General features: G+C 44.0%; 1 protein-coding gene across 10 annotated transcripts in view; it reads left to right on the top strand.

The window, feature by feature from the left end:
• The window catches only part of CRB2 (crumbs cell polarity complex component 2), a 112,304-nt gene that overhangs the window by 61,462 nt on the left and 28,573 nt on the right, over window positions 1-22,269 (top strand). For all 10 annotated transcript variants that reach the window (XR_008440227.1, XR_008440226.1, XM_053996065.1 and 7 more), the window contains one exon: window positions 1,708-1,771. The gene's annotated coding sequence lies outside the window, so the exon portion shown is untranslated. The remainder of the gene's footprint in view (window positions 1-1,707; window positions 1,772-22,269) is intronic.

Here is a 22,269-nt window from a genome sequence, read left to right as displayed (position 1 = left end):
GCTGAAGCCTGCAGGTGACAAATGGGAGTTGACCAGCACCAAGGGCTCTTTGCAGTCTGCTTTGTCTCCTCTCTGATGATGTGCTGTCCCCTCACGCTGCACAAGCCAGAAGTAACCCTTCCATGTTTGAGACTCTTCACTCTGTGTACCCATGAAGCTGCTGCTGAGCTGACTGGTTTTGTCACGTAATATGATAAATGGAAAACAGATCTGCAACAGATACAAGTCATATTCCAGACTTCAGGCATGTACCTCAAAATTTCATCAACTTTGATATGCCAAAATGTTATCTAAATGTGGATATTCAGTAGCTGGAGATGTCAGTGAGCTGTGACTAGCAAATGAGCTGTGTGTCTGCTGAGACACTGAGAAAGATTTGGATGCCTGTGTCGTAGGAGGTATGGAGACTGCAATGCTGACCATCAGTTTTGAAGTGTATCACATTTCTCTCAAAGGGAAAATTGAGCCCAGCCTGTAAAGATGGTGGACAGCCCAAATGTTTGGGCAAATAGTTATCCTTGTGATGAGCATTTACAGTAAAGGATTTCCCAGGGTTTTCTCACCCCAGTGCAAGTCCAAAAGGGTCAGATTAGGCATTTGAAGAGAAATGTACCTGTATTTTGGGGAAAGTATATTTTACATGTACTTTCCCATGTTCATCTAAGCTTGCTTGCATTAAGAGTGGGAAGTTGAGCACTGTTGGTGTATCTTGTATCCTGGTTGTTCTTTTTATTTTAATTCACCTGCCAAATAATTTTAATATGTGCATCTAGTGCTGTCCTACTTGGCCTTCCTGTTACAGATGCTGTGCAGCAGTTCTGCCTCTTGCTCTGGTGTTCAGCCTTTCTATCAGTTAACTCAAATAAATGTAAAAATTCTGTTAGATGCAAGTGTCCACAGCGCTATAACTTTTTATTTATCCTGCTTGTTCTTTGATGACCTAAATTATTTCAGCTGTTCTAATTACTTATTTAAGAACTATTGATCTCTCAGGGTTTTTTGTGGAATAGTGTGTCTCACAAGCAGCATTATAGCTGCCTGCAAATTAAGGCAAGCAGACAGACTGTAGTAATGCTGTAGTAACCAGCTTATTTTAGGTGGCTTATTTTAGGCTAAGTTTTATGTGAAATATTTATGGTTTTTGTGGTTTGTAGTGTGTAACACTAAAATCTCTAAATTCTTCTGTGCTTTAGGTCATCCTAGCTATGAAATGGGAGATGGTGGGGATTTCCTGAGGGTTTAGAAAGCTTATTTCATAATTTGTGTTTGAAGTCAGCATGGTGTGTTTGTTGTAGATATCATTTAGTGTAACAAGGTTTTGTTATCTGCAAAATTAAAGTATTTTTAAATTATAGGGAATGTAAAATGTGAAAGCCAAAGGAAAAAAGAGATTCTGCCATTTCCTTTCAGTTTTGCTGCATTGTGCATCTTGCAGTTAGTCCCAACCTGTGTTAGCACTCCCTCTGGATAATGATCTGCCCTTCTCCCAAGGGACAGCACAACCAAGGCAAAGCTGCTCCTCTCTTCTGTGCTCACTAATTGATCTCTGGCTTGGCCACTTCCAGCAAGGTCACAGAGCTGGCAGCTACAAAAACAGTGTTCTGTGGAAAATTTAAAGGGGAAGAGTAGAAGTACTGAGGATGGGATTATATATATTTTTTTTTAATTCATAAACAATTTATTGGATCTTCTATTTTGTTTCTGCAGAAGTCTGAAACTTGGAAAGGACTGAAAGCAGAAGATTGTCCATTGTAACCTGTTCCTGCAATTTGTGAGTGAACCCTATCCTGCAAATTGCTCTTTTCTCACTTTGTAATTCCACTTCCATTTTTATTAGAACACAGCATGAGTATTTCTATTCAGATCCTGTAAAGGCAAAATGATTCCTAAGCAAGTATAGTGTCATCTTCTCACATTTTTTTCTTTGCAGAAGGTTTGTCAAGCTGGCCTTGAAAGGCATTCCTGTGTTTGGGTTTTGTTTTCTTTTTGCAAAATTGCTTGCAATCATTCATGCTCCTTTCTCAGAGCTGACTCTTGGTTAGTTCAGGTGCTTTACCGTTAGAAAGGTGATGGGAATTTGGAGTTAAAAAACCTGGACAAGCACCACCCCCAGGCTCAGTGTGGCAGTGCGGGTGTCGCTCCTTGAGCCCCGTGCCAGTCCCTGTCAGTCAGGGCAGGGCCTTTGTGGGGCTCTCAGGGCCGGGGCTGTGCTCGGCAGGGAGAGCTCCCGCAGCCCTGCCCAGGCCTCTGCGTGCCTGGCTTACAGCTGGGTGCCATGCTGCAGGGAGCAAACCCAGGGAGAGCTGCAAATAAAAACATGCATTGGCACAGCTTATTTACTTGGAAAGCTGAAGACTGTACAGGCTTTGAATAAAGGAAATGGGCCAAAATCTGTGAAGGCAGGGCTGGAATACTGAGGGCAGAACAAAGCTGTGCTGCATTATTAGAGGATTCATGAATGATGTGGCAGAGAGGGGGAAAGGGGCTTGGTTGACCTGGTGTGATCTAAAAATACATAGAATGTGCTATACAGAGTCATAGCTGTTGTAGCATCTTTAAAGGATAAAATATGCAGCTTCCTCTGAAGTGGGAGGATGGCAGGGTCTCACAAAGCAGGCGTTCAGAAGCACCTTGTGTGGAATACTGTCCATTCACATGATCCAAATCACAGTGAGTAGCATGCACTGTCTTTGTAGTTGCTCTCAATAAGCTGGTAATTGAATTATGAGATAAATATTGAAAGATTAGACACCATGTCTTTGGGAGAGGGGTGTAGAAGCAAGCCTAACTTGATTATTGCATCAAATCAATTTTCTGTTCATTGTGAGTTCAAGCAAATAGTTGATGGTTCAGAACTCCTTATGCTCCTTCTGTTACAAAGAACTCTGCCAGTGTTTGGTGTTTTAACTCTTGTGTGAGACATGATACCGCAGAGAGGGAACAGAAAAAAATTAAATTGTGTTAAATTGTCATAAGCCCCTGAGCTGATGAACTGGTTTGATACTGTTTGTTCCACTAGAACTCGAAGCGATTAATTGAATAAACATTTGTTTGAGTCTTTAATTTGTCTATAAATATGTATAGTAACTAATGAGGAGGCAAGAAATCATCTTGAGAGTCACCTTGAGCAGAGGATAAGCATTCCTGGTGCATTCCTGGGAAGCAGCGCTGTGGTGACGGTACCCAACCTCTGCCACCGCGTGGCAGCTGCAGCTCAGTGCCGGGCCGGGGCTGGCTGCAGAGCCGCGCTGCTCCCGCTCGAGGGAAGGTCATTGTGCCTCGGGGAAAGACAAAAGCACAAATATTCCTTCTGCAAAATCACACCTGGAGTTTCAGGAGTTCTCCCCGCACTAACCAAATGTCAGCCTGTGTGGGGGGCTGTATCTGAAGTTGACAGTGTCTGTTTTCTGCACGAAACTTGCTTCAGGGAGCAGGGTTTCGTGTTTCGCCCAGTGTGAGGCACAATCTAAGGAGGAGGTGGGGTGGAGGTGGAGAGATGTTCTTTGTTGATGTCTGGCTATGGAAATGCATAAGGACAGACCAACCTGTAAAACTGTCTCAGAGGATTAATACTTTATCCACTATCGCTTCTCTAAATAGTCTCTATTTATTCATGTGTAATACACAACTGTGCATTTAAAGTGAAAAATAGTAAATAGAATACAAAAGCAAATGGAAAGAAGAGTATGAAAGTAAGGACTGAGAGTGGAGTTTTTGTGCTCATGCATGATTTCTGTATGTGTACATTTATTATAGATCCACTATAAGTAGCAATGGCAGAACTTGGGATAATGGTTAGTGTTGACTAATGATATAATGATTAAAGTTGACTTTTGTTTCCAAGGGACCTTACAGCCAGATTATATGGCATTACAAGAGACAATTAATGTCTGTGCCTCACAGAAATGGTGAAGGTGTAAATATTGACTTAGCATAGCAAAAACAGTTATTACAGTCAACAGAATGGTAAAACTGCAGATCAGACAAATGCCATACTTTATTACAAAGCACTGACTGATATGAAAGGTGTGATCTGTATTTAAACACTTGACATTAAGTAAGTTAGGTTTTATAGGTTTAAAGTACCTATGGATTACATTATTCTTGAAGAGTACTTGGGCTAAATAAGGGCACAGCAGGATCTAGGGGAAGTAATTGCTCACCAGCAATGGAAATGTGCTCCTCTGAGGGGGCAGCAGGGGTTGCTGAGCAGGGTGAGACAGCTCCTTGCTGTGAGAATGGGTGTGCAAAATGCCTGGGAATGGCAGGCTTCCATTAAACTGGAGAGAGCCTGGTGCAGAGCACAGTCTTGTCTTACCCTGGGAGGAAGTGCCAGTGCACAGTGCTGCTTCCTTCCACCAGAATTCCTGTGTGCCCTCTGCTCCATACATAATTCAGATGCAATGCATAATTAAAGGACTATGAAGCCACACTTACTTTCATGTATTTAAATTCCTTGATGAGCCGTAGATGGGTTTTGCCTGGTCTGTGCTTTTGCTTTGCCTGTTTCTGTAGTTTGTTGAAACAGTGAGGACCATGGCCCAGTGAGTCAGCAGTTCCTGAGAACCACTTCCAAAATACTAATCAGTGCTGTCAGGATTAGTATTCTGTTAGAAAAAAAGTATAACTATATAACAAAGACTAATTAATTTGCAGTATCATAGATTCACTTCCTCTGTTAGCAGCATCTTTGTAAAGCACAGCCTTTTCAAAGTAAAAAACCCTAATTTTTGAAGAGTACAGATCTAACAGTAGCAGCAAAAAAGCTCTGCCTTGAATGGCCTAGACTCTGATCCTTCCTAGGAATAGTGTCTGTGTGGCAGCTAAGTGTGTACAACATCTGTTTTCTCATACAGGTCTGCAATAAAGACTGGCTTACACAAAAGGGAAAACATCAATCATACATCTTGAACTTTCTCCCTGTTCCTTTCTGTTCTAGATTCCTTCTCTTTAGATCAGTAGTTTGTGACTGGATCACATGATGGTATTTCCAGTACTTCCAGTGCTGTAATTGCTCTGAGTGGAAAGAATTGCTGAGGTGCCCTGGGCTTTTGCATTTCAAAGATTGGATGTGTAACATTTTATATATTTAATCACCATCAAGTAGAGTGTTTGGATCTAAGCTATTTAGAGCAAGTGTCTGTGCTGTTGCAACCCACTCAGGGCCCTGAGGAAGACCTATGAACAGAGAGAAGGCTCAGATTTCTTTGAGTAATTCAGTATTGCCAAATACTTTGATTTGCTACAGCTGCTGGAGAAGTGTTGGGAAGATCTAACCAGAAAACCTGGTGTTAGAAAAGATCTGTTTAAAGATTCAGAAGATTCAGAAAAATGCTGCTGCTCTCTCCTCTGCGCACCAGAACTGTGAAGAAAACTTATGTTGAGTATGAGGTAGAAATTAATATCTGAAACATTCTTCAAAAACAGAATTGAAGGCGAACATGCTTTTAAGTTCATGGCAGGAAGAGCCTCTTCTTTGCTTGAACAAGTTACTGTTTACAGCAATTTTTCTTTGCTTGAATGAGTTACTGTTTACAGCAATTTTAATAAAGTATCTCCTGGCAAAAAGACTAAGTTGTAACATCTCCAAACCTTTTATAGATGAAACAGTGTCCTTCAAAATCCACACTGCTCAGTTAAACCTTGGTAGCATGTGTTGTGATGGGGTTACCTAGCCTTTGATAGACTGTATTAAGCCTTTTCCATTTTATCTTGATAACATGTAGTTCCTTCCAGTTTTGCAATGTTTCTCTTCTGTACTTTCCCTTTTTTTTTTCCTCCTTCTGGAAACAAACAGCCCGAAGCATTATTCTGTCACTTGGGCACCTCTGAAGAGCTCCACTACTCAGAATTTGCATGAATACTCCTGCAAGCAGTTTAATTCCAGGGTCTGCTGTGCTACTGCTGTAGCCCTCACCCTGCCCAGTGCCAGGACCTGCCCTGCTCCATGGTGTGGATCCCCAGCCCATCCCTGGGGGCTGTCAGACCCTCTGTCTCTGATGTTAAGTACCTGTGCTTATCCCAGCCTGTAGTAATTGAGGCATTTTTCTGACAGGTCACTACAAACAGGATTTCACAGCACCAGGATCTCAAACAGAGGGGCTCTCACTTTATTCTTTTTTCTGTTTCACACTTCGTTATGACACCTCCATCTGTTTGCTGTTCTGTGCTTGTATCATTGCTGTGAAAAGATAATGCCATTGCATCTTTTCTTCTCTCTAAAGACAGAACAGATGACATAAAGTTTCCCTCAAAGCTTGCATGATCCAGTGGTTTTGACTCACTGGACAGCTGTTATTCAGGATTTATTCCCTCTCTATATAGGTTTTCGGACCTTTGACAATCTTGTGACCATCACAACCTGCTGGAATGTGGAAGGACAGAGCTCCCTAGGAGCAGGTTCTCCACTGGCCTGAAGTGTAAGAAGCCTCCTGCAATTGTTAGCTGTCTTTAATTGCTTCTTTGGGCTTTGAGTCAGATGCTAAGTGTAGAAGGCACACAGTAATTAGGGATCTGTCTGGCTTCTTCTGGCACTCTGACTGCTACCTGTTGTCCCATGAATAGCCATCATTCCCAGCCTTTGAATTGGGATGAATTCATCTGCTGCTCTGCTCCTTCACTGTATAGTAATTGATACTTGCATTTATGATACTACATTGTATAACACAGTAAAATCCTGAAACTGGGCAAATGTGCAATATGACAGGAAAGTGAGAGCTCACCAATGTATTTCCATAGTTCAGTCCCTACCTCTGCTTTGGGAACACTTGTGCTGTAGAGAAACAAGCTGGGTAGCACTTAGAAAACGCACTTGCAGGTGGAAGGTACAGGATGCAGAAACTGTGAGTCTGAGGAACGTACAGAAAAAGCCCTTTCTGCATCCTGGGGTTGGTACTGCCTTTCCCTGGGTCTCAGTTCTTCCGCAGCAAGGTCTGATCTTAATGGTTCTGCACTGATGGAGAATTTTGAGTATTCTGTTTCCCAAAGAGGATCCTTAAAGAGATGTGATGTGGACTGTGGAATGTTTTACTTTTCCTGTAGCAGCATGTAATTGTTTTTGAGTGCCTTTCTGTAAGCAATTGACTTTAGTTGAAGCACTTGCAATTGCTGAGTTCATGTTGCTGCTCATGTCAAGGCAGCTGTTGGGGCAGTTCCTGTGTTTGCAGTGGCAGAGCACAGGGGGAACACTGTCATATGGATGGTGCTGCTGAGGAGTTGGGGAGCAGCAATAACCTCCTGACCCTGTGGAAATGCAATCCCAACAGCAGCCCTGGTCAGATACTCATGTGAGTGAGGCTGTGTGCCATGAGTAAAGGTTTGTGGTGAGGGCCAGGCATGTTTGTCATGGTTAGCACAGTGTAGTCTGCTTCCTTCTTTTCAACACTTTGTCTGCAAAAAAATGTGAGCTTTTCTTGTTGTAATTGGTTTTGTGCCTTATTAACTGTTAGTCTCTGTGCCAACATACATAATGACTGGGCTCTGTTGTGCTCACCATGGTCTCTGTTGTGGCTTGGTTTTCAGGATACGCATTTATTTTCTTTCCCATAGGATGGTGGCCTAGTGGGCCACAGTGGGGAGGGGTCATTAAGGCTGAGTCAATAGATCTTTGTGCATCAGCTGATGCTCAGTTGCAGATGCTGCAGCTGCCAGTCCATCCCCTAGGCTGCTCCTGAAGCAGGACCTTCTGCAGAGGCACTGCCTTAGGAAAGGACGTGCCGTGGTTCCAATCTGTACTACCCTGAAAGGAGCACATTGCTCTTGCATTGCTATCGAGCAGTGTCATTCAGAGCATTCTCTGAAAAGTGAAGTGGCCAGAGCAGACATAATAACAGCTCCATCAAATATTGATAAAGTAGGATTATTAATTAGAATAGGGGTGTAGGATTAAAATGTCCCTTGAGTTGCATTCCCCATTTGATGTGAGAGTGCGGTTTTGTGGTCAGAGAGTGGGAAGCTCAGGATAACTGGAATCTTTTCTTATCTCTTCAATGTGTTTGCTTAATGTCCTCAGTGGTTCATGGGATATATAATACTATTGACCAGAGCTGCTAGAATTCCAATATGCTCCTATGGTGGCACTGCTGGGAGTGAACTTTACAAGGATATCTCTGTTAGTGTATTTTGGTCTGGTTTGTAGCTCATAAAAATGAAAATCCCCTCTGACTAAGCTGGTAATTTGCAGTCCTGTTGTCCTGGAGTCTTGTCCTTCCTCAAAGAGCTGCATGTCTTTGTGAGAGGGTGAAAACACTAGATCAGTTCCATGGAGCATATGACACTGGACCACTTGGCCCTCAGGTGCAGTGAAGGATAACATTTTGCTTCTCACAGTGTGTGTAGTGTTGAACTAAACACATATCAAAGCAAAGAGAATGAATTGAATTTCCCAGTTACATAGCCCTGGTGTAAAAAGGAGCTTTCAATGTCTCCCACTTGAAAAAGACAGCACAGGTTAGCTACGAGATTTCCTTTTAGAACAAAGCCCTGATCTGCATCACTAATAACAGCTGAGGTATTAAAGTTGAAAGAATTTCCCTTTTAATTTCTTTTTAACAGTATCTGCATTCTCTGTGTCACTGGTGTTAGCTTTTCTTTTCCCACAGTTCTGGTCCCTCAGGACAGTGCAGTAAGGATTTATTTTCCTCTTAAGGTTCTTCCTGGTTCTAATATTCTAAAAGAAGTGGTTTGGACCTGTTATAATCATACAAGTTCTGTAAATTCATTATTTCATTCCTGTGCAAAATTTGTGTGTTCTTGGGTCCCTCAGAATGTGTCTGTGCAGCAGCAGTTTAAGCTGACAGAATTCTCCAATCTGAAGCATCTTCTCTTTTTTTTTTTTAAATTTCTTTTCCCCTTCTGAGTGTTGCCCTGCTCTCTCTAGAGCCATTAGATGCTCTGACCATGCACTTCAGGAGATCAATATGCTGTTGGCATTCACAGGCATTATTATTCTGAGACGGTACGACTGCTATGTATTCATCCTATTAACATCTGCTCAAAATTCCCAACATCCCAGCACAGCTAACAGAGAATGACCGTGTTGTCCTTGGTCAGGCTCTGTGCAACAGATGTTGACACCTGGTTTATTGTTGGGCAGATTCCACTTCCCCCTTTACTTTGTTTTGACCTCATTTCACCCCGGAAGCTCCGATTCAGCTGGAGATGGATGAATGAACTGGGAAGCGTTGTGTCCACTGCTGCTGTGGCAATTCCTCTGTGTTACTGCCCAAATAAGTTTTTTAGTTCCTACATTGTAGAGGCCAGTTCTGACCTAGCAGTGAGATTCCAGCAGCCCTCGAGGATGTGCCTGTAATGGAAGCACCACCTCTGCAAAGCAATAGAAAAAGACAAGAGTCTGCTGGGCAGATTCAACAAATCAATGTCTTGTGGCTGATGTAACAGAGGATTATGAGCTTTAAAGTCATAGAAAGAGGATGAACTGTGGCTTTGACTTCAGTGATAACTCTGTGGATATTGAGTGGTGGGAATGCAATGTCAGCTTTCTGATTGTACCAGATTGTGGCAATAGGGTTAAGTTAGGAGGGGAAAGAAACAAGGAAATTGGAGCTAAGTGTATATCAGTGTGGAAGTTAATAGCCACGAATGGGATTCACTGTTTTAAAATCCTGTCTGAAGGATGTAACCTCTTATGAATGGAAAGAAACTGTTTCAAGGGGAAACACAATGTGTTGACATTGCTGGCTTCCCCCCCTGCATTTTGGTTGCTTTGGTTTTCTCATTGCTGTTCTCCCAAAAGTTGGTTGCTATAGTAAGAGGTTAGTTCAGATTGTAATGTGCTTAAGATTACTTAGGGTTAACTCTGACAGCCAAAATAAAATTAAAGGTAATCATTTGCTCATCCAAGATTTCAGGGAAATGCCTGTATGATTCCTCAGGTTAAAAGAGGAAGTGTTATAACAGCCCATACAAGTTGACTTTTTACCTTCCTAAGTGAAAGAAAGCTGTAAAATCTCAGAAATACTGGCTACTGATTAATCTCCATTGGCCTGAATCAAAGGAAATGCAAAAGCCAAGTGAACCTATGTTTTTAACAAGCTTTACAGGAGGCAGAAATGGAATTGAAGAAATCTTCACTTAGTCTCATGTATTACAAGTGGCAGTGGTTTGTCATTTTCTCAGAACACACACAGACACACACACATACCCCAAATAGATTTTCTTTCTTCTTGGATTCTATTTTTTCCAGCATGCTTGCCATAGTGACCTCCTGCGAAGGGAGACTGGCAGAAATATGCAAAGTTCAGAATCATGCACTAAAAAAGGGTTTGGATCAAATGGAGTTTAAACCTTCAGCCAAGGTTTTCTTTGAAAATCACTGATGGGCCCTCATGACCTTCCAGTGACTCACTGAAGGTGTGGGTTAGCAGAGCCAAGGAGCCACAGATCACTTCGGACACCACAGAGCAAAGCTGAGCTTCTGCTGCTCTCTGTGATTTTGGGAAGCTCAGCCATCTGTATTTGGCTTCCCTTCTGCTCCTAGAGACAGCAGAGGAAATTTTACTAAAGTCCTGTAATAGATGGGGACCTAAAGCTGAACTGGAAGCAAAAACGTTCATAATTTGCCCAGAGAGTGTAGCTGGGCTGGCATATGGAGTCACTCCCAAAGCTAATGAGAGTTAAATTGTCAGGTTTGTGACTTCTGTCTCATAAAGCATTCAAGCATAACAAATGGTGCTGACACACTGGCCTTGGCATGGAAAACTTCTTTAAATATACAAGATGCTGCTTCTTACTGGGGTATATATAAAGCTGGCTTAGATGCAGTGAAGTTTCTTGGGGATAAAATGGATAGTGTTCCAATACGCTGTCAATTATGTTTCTTTCCAGAAATTATACATATAATTGGTAAATTGCAAGGCCAGAGTGACATCAAATAGTTGATTTTAAGTATTATAATTATTTTTATGTTTTTCCCCGTAGTTCTTGGGAGGATTCTAGATCCATCCACTTCAATATTTTGTATACAGCCTCATAGGAAACCTTCTGTGTGCCTCATCAGAGAGATGCTTAGGTGCTTATTCTTGCTTGTACTGAAATGGTTGTAAACCAGATGAAGTGGTGCTTCATGGTGCTTTTACCAGTTCTTGGGAAGTTTCTAGATCCATCCACTTGAATATTTGTATACAACCTCATCAGAAACCTCAGTTTTTCTTTTTTATTCCCAAAAGCCATTGAGCAGATTTTGTTTCAGACATATTGATGAGCTCCTGTGCACATTCAGCACACCAGTTAGCAGAGCAAGAGTTTCAAGCATTTGTGCTGCAGATCAATATCTCCTCTGACAGAAGCCCAGCAGGAGCAAGGTTTGCCTGCTGTTGTGAGACATGAAGTAGAAAATGTGCATAAACCATGCTGGCTAAGAGGAGTGGCACAGAGCTTCCCTCAGGGCAGAGGGAGTGCTGAAGCCTTTGTCTCTGGTCCAGTTCTGCAAGTAGAAGCAAACAAAAATACTCATTTGGAGACCATGAGAGCAAGCTTGGATGCTGTTGACACTTATGTGAAGATCTGTATTGGTCATTCTTAGAGGTTTGTTAAGCAGTCTGACTAATGGCTAGTGATGGAAACACCAGGGTTTAGCATCCCAGCAAAATGGCAGTGTGTGCTGCCAGAGCCTCTCAGCCAAGCTAGAGCAGATCCAGCAACTCGTGCTCACCCACTTTAGGTAGGGCCATTGTTCTGGGGCATTTGTGAACTAGAAACAATTGACTCACATGGGAGATCCAGTCTGTGAAGTAATTATGCTAATACTGGTGTGAAACAGTACTTTCAGTATTTTTCTAATATTTCTAGTATTTCCTAGAAAGGCAGGAGTGTGCCAGCCCAGAATACTGGAAGTACTGGACAATATCCCCACCTTTGAGTCAGGAAACTGAATGTGGGACTGTTTCTTTATAGTTGTTCCTTGACTTCATATTGACAAATCTGTGTTTAGTTGACTGGATTAGATTTGGAGATAACAGAGGTGTTTAGTGTTCATTGAGGTGCAAATACACAAAAGTGAGCTCCGCATCTTTGGCATCTTGGAGAACATTACTCATTCCTCAACATCTGGCACATTCGTGATCTGCATCCATTTTAGTTCCTGCCACCTACGTGGTGACAAGGTCCAGTTTTCCCAGAGGCTTTATTACTGAGCAGACTGTGTGTGAAGTCTGTGGAGGAAAAGCAGAGATTGCAGCTGGAAGGAAAATGAGGCAGAGCTTGCTGATTTTATGCAGAATCCAAAGGTTCCAAATTTCCATGGCAGAGATAGATGTCAGACAGGATTTTGAGGCTACACTCATCTTCAGAGCTCACACGGTGCAGCTGGATGTGTTTGTTTTTCAGGTCCAAAATTCTCTGTTCTCCCACTCCCCTGTTTGGCCTTCCTGGAATACAAACTTCAGCAGGAGGAGGTTCCTTCAGCCGGGCTGTGCTGCCGGGCAGCCTCCCTCCCTCTGGCTCAGAGCACCGGTCCCTTTGGTTTTCCCCTGAAGCCCAGCCTGGCTCCAGGGCCCTGGCAATGCGGAGCTCTGCAGCAAACACGGCTAATCCAACCTCTGCAGGCTGCTTTGGGGCTGGGAGCACAGACCTGCCCTCCAGCGGCGCCAGAGCCTCCCTGAGCCCCGCTGGGAAGCGGCTATTTACAAGCGCGTTGGATCGTTTGTGACAAAAACAGCAGCAAAACGGCCTCTCAATAGTCATCTCGCCTTCAAAACACCCTCAGATCCTGGCAATGTACTGGGCACATCCTTCCTGCTATAACATTTTACTGCAGAACATCTTGCCTAAGACCCTTTTTACACTGTTTTGGCTGCCTCCTGTTAGGTGATCAACATTCTCATCTTCCCCTCTGCCAGAGAGGCCCTTTGGAAGGGATTCACCTCCACCGGGCAGCTGTAAGCAGGGAAGAGGATCAAAGGGCATGAAGTTGACCTGCAGCAGTCCAGTGGGGTCTCACGTAGATCAAAGGATACATCCATGGTCAGAGCCTGACTTCTGTGACTTCCTCGAGAGATAGCTTGGCAGGAGTGTGGCCCTGTCTTAACCACAGCCTCGTCTGTGTGTGTTTGAATGGTTTATCTGTTGGAGAGGAAGGCACATGCTGGATATCTTTGTTATGGTCCTTACAATTAGCTCTTTTTTGGAATGAAGCATGTCGTGAAGGTCTCTGAACAAGCAGCCAGTGCTGCCAGGCAGAGGAGGTGATTTCAGACCTCAGGCAAACATGTTTATTCTGCCCTTGTCCTCTGGACTGCCCCCCTCCTCTTCCTCAGCACTGCAATTTTATCTGATCACGCTCCAGGAAAGTGAGGCTGTGCCAGAGCTCTGCACACCCATGCCAGTGCCCAGACAATGACCCTCTTGCTCTGCCTTGTGAGCCCACTTTTTCCACTGCCATTTCTCAGGACTGACCAATGTCACAGACTCAGGACTCTGGCGTTTACCAGGCAGCATGATTTGCTTGCCAGCAGTTCTGATTAGCAGTGATAGGAAACTAAATTTACTGTGTCTAAAAAATGCAATTAGGATGTCTCAAGACTGGACATTTTGTGTGATTTTGCCAGATTTTAATAGCAACTTTAAAGTTTTGGCTCACAGCCCAAACTCTGCCTTGGCTGCTCCGCTGTGGGGATGTTGCAATAGGTCTTGCAGTGTCCAGGGTGCTGCTGGCACAGTTCTGCAGCAGTCTGGGATGTGTCCAGCTGCTCTGGTTCCTCAGTGCTGCTGGAACGTTCATTTCTTTCCAGCTCTCCTGTTTTCCCTCGGGGGCCTTTGGCAACTTTGGCAGTGCAGAAGGGACATCTAGTGGGCTGATGGGAGAGTGGGGACAGTGCCTGTTCAGGGCAGCAGGAGAGAGCCAATTTCCAGTTAGAGATTGGACTCTGGGGAGCCCTTGAGCCTTACAGCACCAAATTGTATGTAAACATTTCAGTGTATGGAACTGGCCTGTGAGTCTGAAGGCTTGAAATTCCAAAACTTACGGAGTTTTTAAAAATATTCCTGGCACTTTTCAGCACTGTCAGAAAACAGGAGAGTGTGTGGAAGCAGTCAAGTCTGGCACAGTGTTTGGGTGGAACTGAAAGGTTTTTTCTTTACTGACTCAACTTCCAAAGCCTGCAGCCACTGTTAGTATGGACTGCTTTGTGTAATGTTGTGCCTAATGACCCCTTAGAGGACAAAGTTGGGGAAAAAATCATGACTGATGCTGTCGGCTTCCACTGTTCAATTCAGTAAAATAGATTTGTGCCCAGTGGTTCCAGGACAGTGAGGAGGGAAGGTGAGGCTCTGTCCTCTGTGGCAGTTACAGTGTGCACGTGACAGGAGAGAGGAATGGCTTTATTTGTACTCTGATATTTGCTGGCCTGTCACACGTCTCCAGTATCCAATCTGCAGTATTAGGATTATTTTAAGCCCTGTGTGAGGAAAGATTGTGAAACTCATGCGAGTGTACATTGTTCTTTGAGTGAAAAGCAGACTTTTTCTGAGGTACTTTGGTATATGATTCTCTCTGAACTTTTGTAGAAAGATGTAGAAGATTGTTTTATTACAAGTGTACAGAAAGGTATAGAATAAGTGGACAGGAAGGTTCTGCTGAGTACCCCAACCTACTTTCTCCTTTTTCCTCTAATCCAGCTTGCCCACTGCTGCCCCATTTCTATGGCATGCATTTCCGGCTTGCGAAGGTTCCTGCTTCAGGCTGAGAATAGAAGCCTTGCTGTTATGCTGTCCTTAAATCTCTCATAATGAGTGTTACACCAAGGAAAGCAGCTGTGTCCTTTGGCTCTAGTTTTAATGCTATGTTAAAGAGCAGATTATGGTGACGTTGGATGGCAGCGATGCGGAGGTAGCACAAACCATGACCAGTTTGGGGAAGGCTTTAGCAAGGATGACTAAGGACTTGGAGCTTATGCTTTAGATAACAAATCCACCCAATTCTGCTCTTTTGCAAATGTAGTCAAGCCTAACAAATCAGGGCCTTAACAGAGTTGCATTAGGGTCCTTTAATTGGACTAAGCTGGTTAATACCCACATTGGCTTTCGTATGCCCAGGGGTCCAGCACAGGAATGGTTTGCTGTTTAGGCTGGCAAAATCTCATAAAATTGCAACCATGAACATTGATAAAATTAAATTCTAATGTCCTCACAGGTAGACAATGGATTAAGGTATTTTGATTATTATGAGGAAGTTGGATGTAACTGTTTTCCTCTTCCCTCAGTCTGCCTAGTGTGACAGACTCTGTCATGGCTCTGTCCAGGGCTTGGGGTGTGACAGACCACACAGCACAGCAGGATCAGCAGGGCTGCACAGACCTCAGCCTCTGTGGGACAACCTCCACTTTCTGTGTGTGGGGGTTTGTCATACTCATTCTGTTTCATGAAAGCTGAGCAGGTCCTTCAGGTAGTCCTAGAAGCCATAAATGACCAAAATGAGGTGTGTTTTCCAGGTGTTGTGAGGCGTTGCACTACTCGACTTACAGCAGTGCCTGGCTAAGAATGGTGCTTTGTTGCCATGTTAATTGTGCAATGACTCATATGTATTTGCTGGGATTTGGAAAAGGTGGATCGTTGAGAGCATAATTCACACAGGTGAGGCAAAAATATTCTGAGCAGAAAGATTCTGCACACGTTAGTGTTTGGTTACATCCCCTGACAGCAAAACCAGAGTCTAAGGAGACAGAAATGAGTTCCAGATGGTTGTAGTAACTGGCAAGAAACTAATACTGAGGCTGATCTTGAGAAAACAGACTGAGGACACCAGAGATGAAAGAGGGGGCAGGGTGGTCCAGATAAGGTTGATAACAGATGATATATCATCTTTGGAGCATTCCAAGGCAGGACAGTGAGATGAACCATTTGTTCCTGGCTGCAGAGTCTGGGTGGTGGAAAGGCTCTTGCTGTGGCTGTTCTGCTTCTGCACTGAAGGTAAAACCCCTGCAGTAACTATCCCATTTCCATGCACAAATCCCAGCAGCCTCTGCTGCCCTGCAAGGGATAATGCAGATTACTCGCTGTAATTTTGTTCTTGTTTTCTTCATGTGCAGCCTAGGTGTGTTTGCACCAATTCATTGCTATCTTGCATATTTCTTGTTTAAACTAGGAATTTGTCTGGAATCTTACCTGTGTTCTATTTTTAGCTGCTAGTGAAGGGTGAGGCAATGTACTTAATTCTCATTACAGTTGGTTTAATCCAATTGTAATGTGGATTTAGAGAGACTTAGTAGGTCTCAGCTGAGTATGGGCTGTCTTTTTCCAGTTACTGTCATTAAACAATGCACACTGATAACTTTTTCCACTTCTAAAACTGAACCCATGTATCTAAAGGTGGTGTGATTTGGTGCCTGTGTTTTGCACCTCTGTTGATCTCTGTAACTGTTCCTCAATTGGGAAGAGGGTTCCTGTACATTTTGTGAGTTCACCTGACCGGTGGTATCACCCACCTTGATGAGACAGTGGTAAAGATTAATGTGGACTAACTCTGCTTTTTGGGGTTAACAGAGTGCTTTTGTCTTATTTCTCTTTGAACAAAGCAGCTTCTCTCAGAAAACTCTGTTCGATCCCACAGTGGAGTTTGTCAATGTGAGCCGATACAGAACTCGGCATCCTCCAAAGAGCCTCGGTCCCGAGCCAGTGGTGAGCCCTGTCGCGGCTGTGGGGGACAGCCCAGGTGTGTTCTCGGCGTTACGGGGGCAGAGAGGCCCCCGCTGCCCGCTGCCGTTCCCCGGCAGCCCGAGCGCGGGCGGCGGGCGCAGTCCGCTCCGCGCGATCCAGGCAGGCTTTGCCGGCGCTCCCGGCTCTGTCCGCGGGCTCTGTCCGCGGGCTCTGTCCGCGGGCTCAGTGCTGCTGCGGCCCGGGGAGCGCGGGGCGAGCGCCCGGCCTGGGGAGAGCCCGCCCCGCACCGTGATGTGGCCACAGGAGGGGCTTGCTGGCCTCCAGCTCCTGTCTCTCCCCGGAGGGCTTTAGAACGGCCACTCTTATACTTGTCATGGAATTAAAGAAAACTACCTCCAGGCCGTACAATGCTGCTCTCCTGCTGCCACTTTTCCTCTTGTTTTGGGGTAAGTTTTTGTCTTCTGTGCCTGATTCTTACCCAGCTACTATGCAGTAACTTTGGATCAAATCTGTGACCTGCCCTTATATTGAACAAATTGGCATCTTACAGTTAGATTTGTAGCCTGAAAACTTTTGTCAGGAAGATAAATAGGCATTTCATTTTAGACGTGTTGTTCCTTCTATTTATTTCTTGTCTCTTTTCATCTCTCTCCATGTGCACATGTATGTTTGCATTTATTAACAAAAACTAAAAGTAATCAAGTATTCATGTAATTAAATATTCACTTATTGTAGTAACCATTTTCTCCATTGGAAAGGTCTGAATATTTTGGTTGTGCCCACACAGAAGAAACACAGACCTTTATTTCCATCCTATATGCTCAAGAAATACATCTGAGCACAAGAGGATGGTACCCAGGGGAGTGTAGTGCCAGATACATCTGGTACAAAATGTGGAGGGACATCACAGGACAGGGGTGTCTCCACTTAGAATTTGAAAAAAGCAGATCCATCCTCAAAGTGCAAGAAGCAATAAGGTAACAAATGAGTCTGTGGGGAGTTGTTTTGTTTTGTGTTTTTTTCCACACTGAAAACTTATTTTATAGCCAAAGAATCTGCTTGAGTACGCTGAGATTTTCCAAATTCCCAAGACCCTGTCTTTGTCATTGACACCCTTGTTTAAAATATCTTATGTTCCCTGAAAAGTAGGTATCTCTGTTTCTTCTGGAGTAGGTGCCTAGAGATCTGCTGGGCCTAGACATCTGTTTTAGTCATCTAGGGATTATAAGGTTATGTCAGGAACACGTCCAGCCTTTTACTGGAAAGTATGATTGGGATTGAACTGGTCTCCTTATCCTGCCCTCGGCACTGCCAGGCCAGTTACCTGTAGGTGCAAGTCAGGTTTGGTTTCCACTGAGCAAGTACAGGTATGATCCACAACACGAAGAAACAGATGTAAAATATGAGAAAATACAGTCAGAGCCTTTCTCTGCTTGTGTCTGCTGAACGTGGCACTTGGCATTTTCTTGCATTAATAGGTGATGTTTATGTAATTTTTGAGATTTGGATAAAGTTTTCAGCTTTTCATCTGATTCCCCAACAGTCTCTTTTTTTTCCTTCTGAAGCCTCCCAAGTTTCTGTTACTCTGACCACCTCAGACCACGAATGTGAAAGTCAAAATATGTTGTGATTTTTTTTTTTTTTCCCTTTCTCTTCCTTATACCAGTTTCTTTGTCTGGTGTGTTTGCTCCAAGTGCCTGGAATTCCTCTGGCCACAGGGAAGCGGCAGGACTGTCTTTGTATCTAGTAACCATAGCTACTGGTTTGGAGTGTGAAGCAATTACGGTGGCTTTGTGCTGGGCAGAGGCAAGGCCGGGTGCATGGAGGGATCTCCCGCATGTGCTGCCAGGCCGTGCCTCGGAGGGTTGGTGCTCTTTGCCCGCTGCACTTGTGGCTTTTCACTCCTGGAGAAAGCTCTTCTCTGGAGCACTGATTTAGTGAGAACTTGGTGCTCTTTTGAGTGCAGGTGGATGACTCTTGCTGGAGCCAGCAGAGCTCCAGGGAAGTGCTGATTTTCGTAGTCTTTTCACCTACTCCTATTTTGCAAGGGGAATCTTGACAGATTTTAACTGGAGTGAATGGTGCTATTTAGGTTGCACTTGCAGGTTTTTAAGGCCATAAAGAAATGTCTTTTCTTGCCCTTATAAACCATATCACTACTTTTATTTCCAATTGACTGAGTCTAAATGTCATTGAAGCAGAGAGTGCCTAAGCTAGTTATCCAAAATGTTTGTGGAAATCCTGAGAATGCAGTTGACCTGGTGCAATCTGTACCCATCAGAGCATCCTGCAGGCAGATCCTCACAATCTCCAGTTGTTTAAAAGAAACCCCGGAGGGGCAGAGCCTGCACCTCCCCTTTTACTGCTGCTGCCTGTGTAATGGGAACACAATAGAATAGCTCCCAGCTAATTCCTTGTGTTTAAAAGAGATTCTGGAGGGCAGAAGGAGTGTCTTCTCACTTCTGTTCCCACAGCTCCAGCCGTCAGCAGGCACAGGAATTCACATACCTTTTGCCTGGAAGATGCTTTGGACGCCTGCTGAGGGAGAGCATGTGCAAGACAAACCTTTTCTGTTATCAGCTCTAATGCCAGCTCTTGAGATTAGCTCGGACACAGGGACAGTTTAAGGCTTACTTCAAAACCGGGGAACAAACAAAACCAATCTTTCCAGCTGTTTTGTTCATTGTCAGTATATTTAAATAAGAATTGGAAATTAAAGCCTGTGACTCACTCTGGTGAACTGAATACACAGGAAAGTCCCTGTCCCAGTGTTTGATCTGTGGAAATGGCTGAAAGATCAGAGAATATGTGAAACATGAAGGTCAGCTTGGAGGAGTGTTCATTAAGGGAGAATACTGGGGTGTCCTGAGCACAGAAGATCAAAGAGTTACGGTGGCAATATATTCAACGCTGTCATAAACCAGGGATTCATAGCTCCTGTCTTCTCCCCAGTTCTAGAAGCATGACAATAGGAGTTACACCTTCAAATCTGCAGTAATACTGTGAGCAGATAATGAGCACAAGCTAGCTGGCTTCTTGTTCTGTGGTAAGAATGAGTTCAGTTCCCTGAAGTGGTATTTCTGACTAGTGCTGTTAATGCCTTGGGCCATGATGTTGGCACTGCTGGGCCCCGTGGATTGATGCCCACTGTTTGGCACCTTTTAGCAATTCACTGGGCAAGCTGGGGGGCAGAGAGCCAAGAATCACCATCCTCCTTCTTTGAGGGGGTAAATATTCTGCATATTTCACAAGAACAACCTGAGCCACACTTCTCGTGCCTGAATGAATGAAAGTCTAGGTCTAAGCCTTCGTAAATTCTAAATAAATATTTTACACCAGTAGACTGTGTACATATATCCGTCATGAAAAACTCTGTCACAACAAAAACCTCGTGTACAAATGTGATGTGGAATTTGTTGGTCTCAAGTAACAAAGAGAAACAATGTCAGAAGCAGTCTGAGAAGTGATGGACACACCATATCTGGGTAAAACTGTAATCTGGCCTGTGTGAGGGATGTGAGGAGATGCCTTGAAGTTGGTATTTGGCTGAGGCACTGGGCTTGCGTGTTTAACCCACCAAAACTCTCCAAGAGACATCAAAGTCATGAATAGTGAGGCTCTTTTTAAAACTGACTTTTCCAAAAGGCACTCTTGGCATTGCTGGGATCCCTGGCATTTTGTCAGGCCATTTATTCAGTATTGTCTTAGAAGTCCTGTCTGCTGATTGCCAATGCTACTTTTGGATTAGCCAATCTTTATTTTCAGGGTTTGTGGTTTTTTGGTCATAGTGCCATGTCCTACTTCACATAAATTATCAGATCTGATAAGTTGATAACCTGAGACAGTAACAATAATGTTTCATTTCAACCAGCAGATATATCTCAGAATCCTTTCTGCCATTTAAAAAATGAGGAGGAAGATCTTGACCCTGGGCCCCAGAGTCACCAAGTTACTCCAGCAGAGCTGGGTGATGGGAAGCTGCTGCAGCCCAGGGGCTTAGCAATTGTGATCAAACATTGGTATTTTGGAGGGTTTCCCATTCCCACATCCCCTTTTCTGAGGCTAAATAGAAAAGCCTGCTGTTAAAGCAGCTGTCACAAGTGCCACTACTGTGTTAAACAGGACAGGGAATACAGATTATGGAATATTTTTGGTTAGGTGAAATATCACTGCCAATTAGCACGTCATGAGCTCGTCAGCAGTCTCAGAGAGTCCCAGCCTTGTTTGCTGGTGCTGGTATTACTCAGAGGAGATGCTTAGCTCAGGTCTGGATAGAAAGGTTTTAATCTCTGTGTGTCAAGAAAGAAATGGGGCTTGTAAAGCCCTAGGGATGTGTGAAGCCACCTGAAGAGGCCTTGTACCCTGAGCAGATACATGGAAGGTGCTTCCTGAAGAAGTATTTGGCTTTATCCTGCCATTCTCTTCCATAGCTGTCCTTCCAAAGTGAGCAGGGGTGGGGAAGAGGAGGGTGAATATGAAAGCCCCTTTTCAAGCCTGTCCATTTCCCTTTCTGGTTGTGTGGATCCTGGGAACAGGCCAAAGTGTGTCCCCTTTCACTAATCCTTTACACTGACCAGGATAGGGAAAGATCAGCAGAGGTCAGCAGGGATTTACTAATATAAGCACATGCCTTCCTGTTGTCATGGAGACCTAACTCTCCATTCCTTTATTCAGAGTTTATTTAGTAGTTGTGTTGCTCTGAATTCCTTCTGGTGGAAGGGTTCCCTTTCTACCCTTGGCCCCAGGATCATTCTCCAGTGAGAGGTGTGCTGGGATGAGCAGCAGGAGCACAGCCTGACTGGTGAGAATTGCCCCAGGCTGGGGTTTGACCAGTCATGGTTTTGGAAATTGGATATCCCTCAAACTCCGTCATTGTCCTGGTGCAGCTGGGACCTGTGGTGCTCTGGGATTCCTGCTGTTCTCACCTCTTGGTTGTAAATTGGGTTTTTTCAGTTGTTATAGTGAGTAGGGCAGGTGAAAAACTTCTGAGGGAAGCTCCTTTCCACTTGAGGTGGATCTGGCTTGTCCAAGCTCATATTCAGTTTTTGCTAGGCCAGGAAATAACATTCTGGCAGCCTGACTTTTCTGGGAGCTGTGTCTGTGGTTGTGACCATTTTGCACAAGTTGTGCACAGGTGATGGTACATTTTCACACTTCCCCATGTCCATGGGCATGGACAGGTATTCAGGGGTGGGGATTTCCCGTAGGTACCGCTGCCTCGGCTCAGATTTTTTTTCTGTCCTCAGTACAAAAGGAAACTGTGAGCTGACAACCCCAATGCTGCCTCTTCCCTGTTGGAATTTTAAGTGATCAGTAAGACACCTTTAAGGTAGTTATCAGTGCAGCATTGAGCAGCTTCCACAAGGTCAGGAGTGTCTGCAGATTGACTACATCCATCCTCTATCAGTTACCCAAGACTTTGAGAAAACAAACTTGTGAAAAGCAAACCCCCAAAATAGAAGCCAGTGAGTAATGCTAAAGCAGCATCTCCAATCACATAAATAATTGCCTAACTTCTCATTAATTTCTGAGTTTTTGTGGTCAAAAAACTCTCTGTTGCAACTTCGACAAGATCACATAGTTCAGGTAAAAGTATAAGATTATTAAAGTCAATTATTAAAACAGAGCCTGGTAATACAGCTTGTTTGCCTTAAAGTG

Source organism: Vidua macroura, chromosome 21, assembly GCF_024509145.1.
Source record: "Vidua macroura isolate BioBank_ID:100142 chromosome 21, ASM2450914v1, whole genome shotgun sequence".
NCBI classification, from domain to species: Eukaryota; Metazoa; Chordata; class Aves; order Passeriformes; family Viduidae; genus Vidua; species Vidua macroura.
Note: the sequence above shows the minus strand (reverse complement) of the source record. Positions and strands in the feature narration are given on the sequence as shown.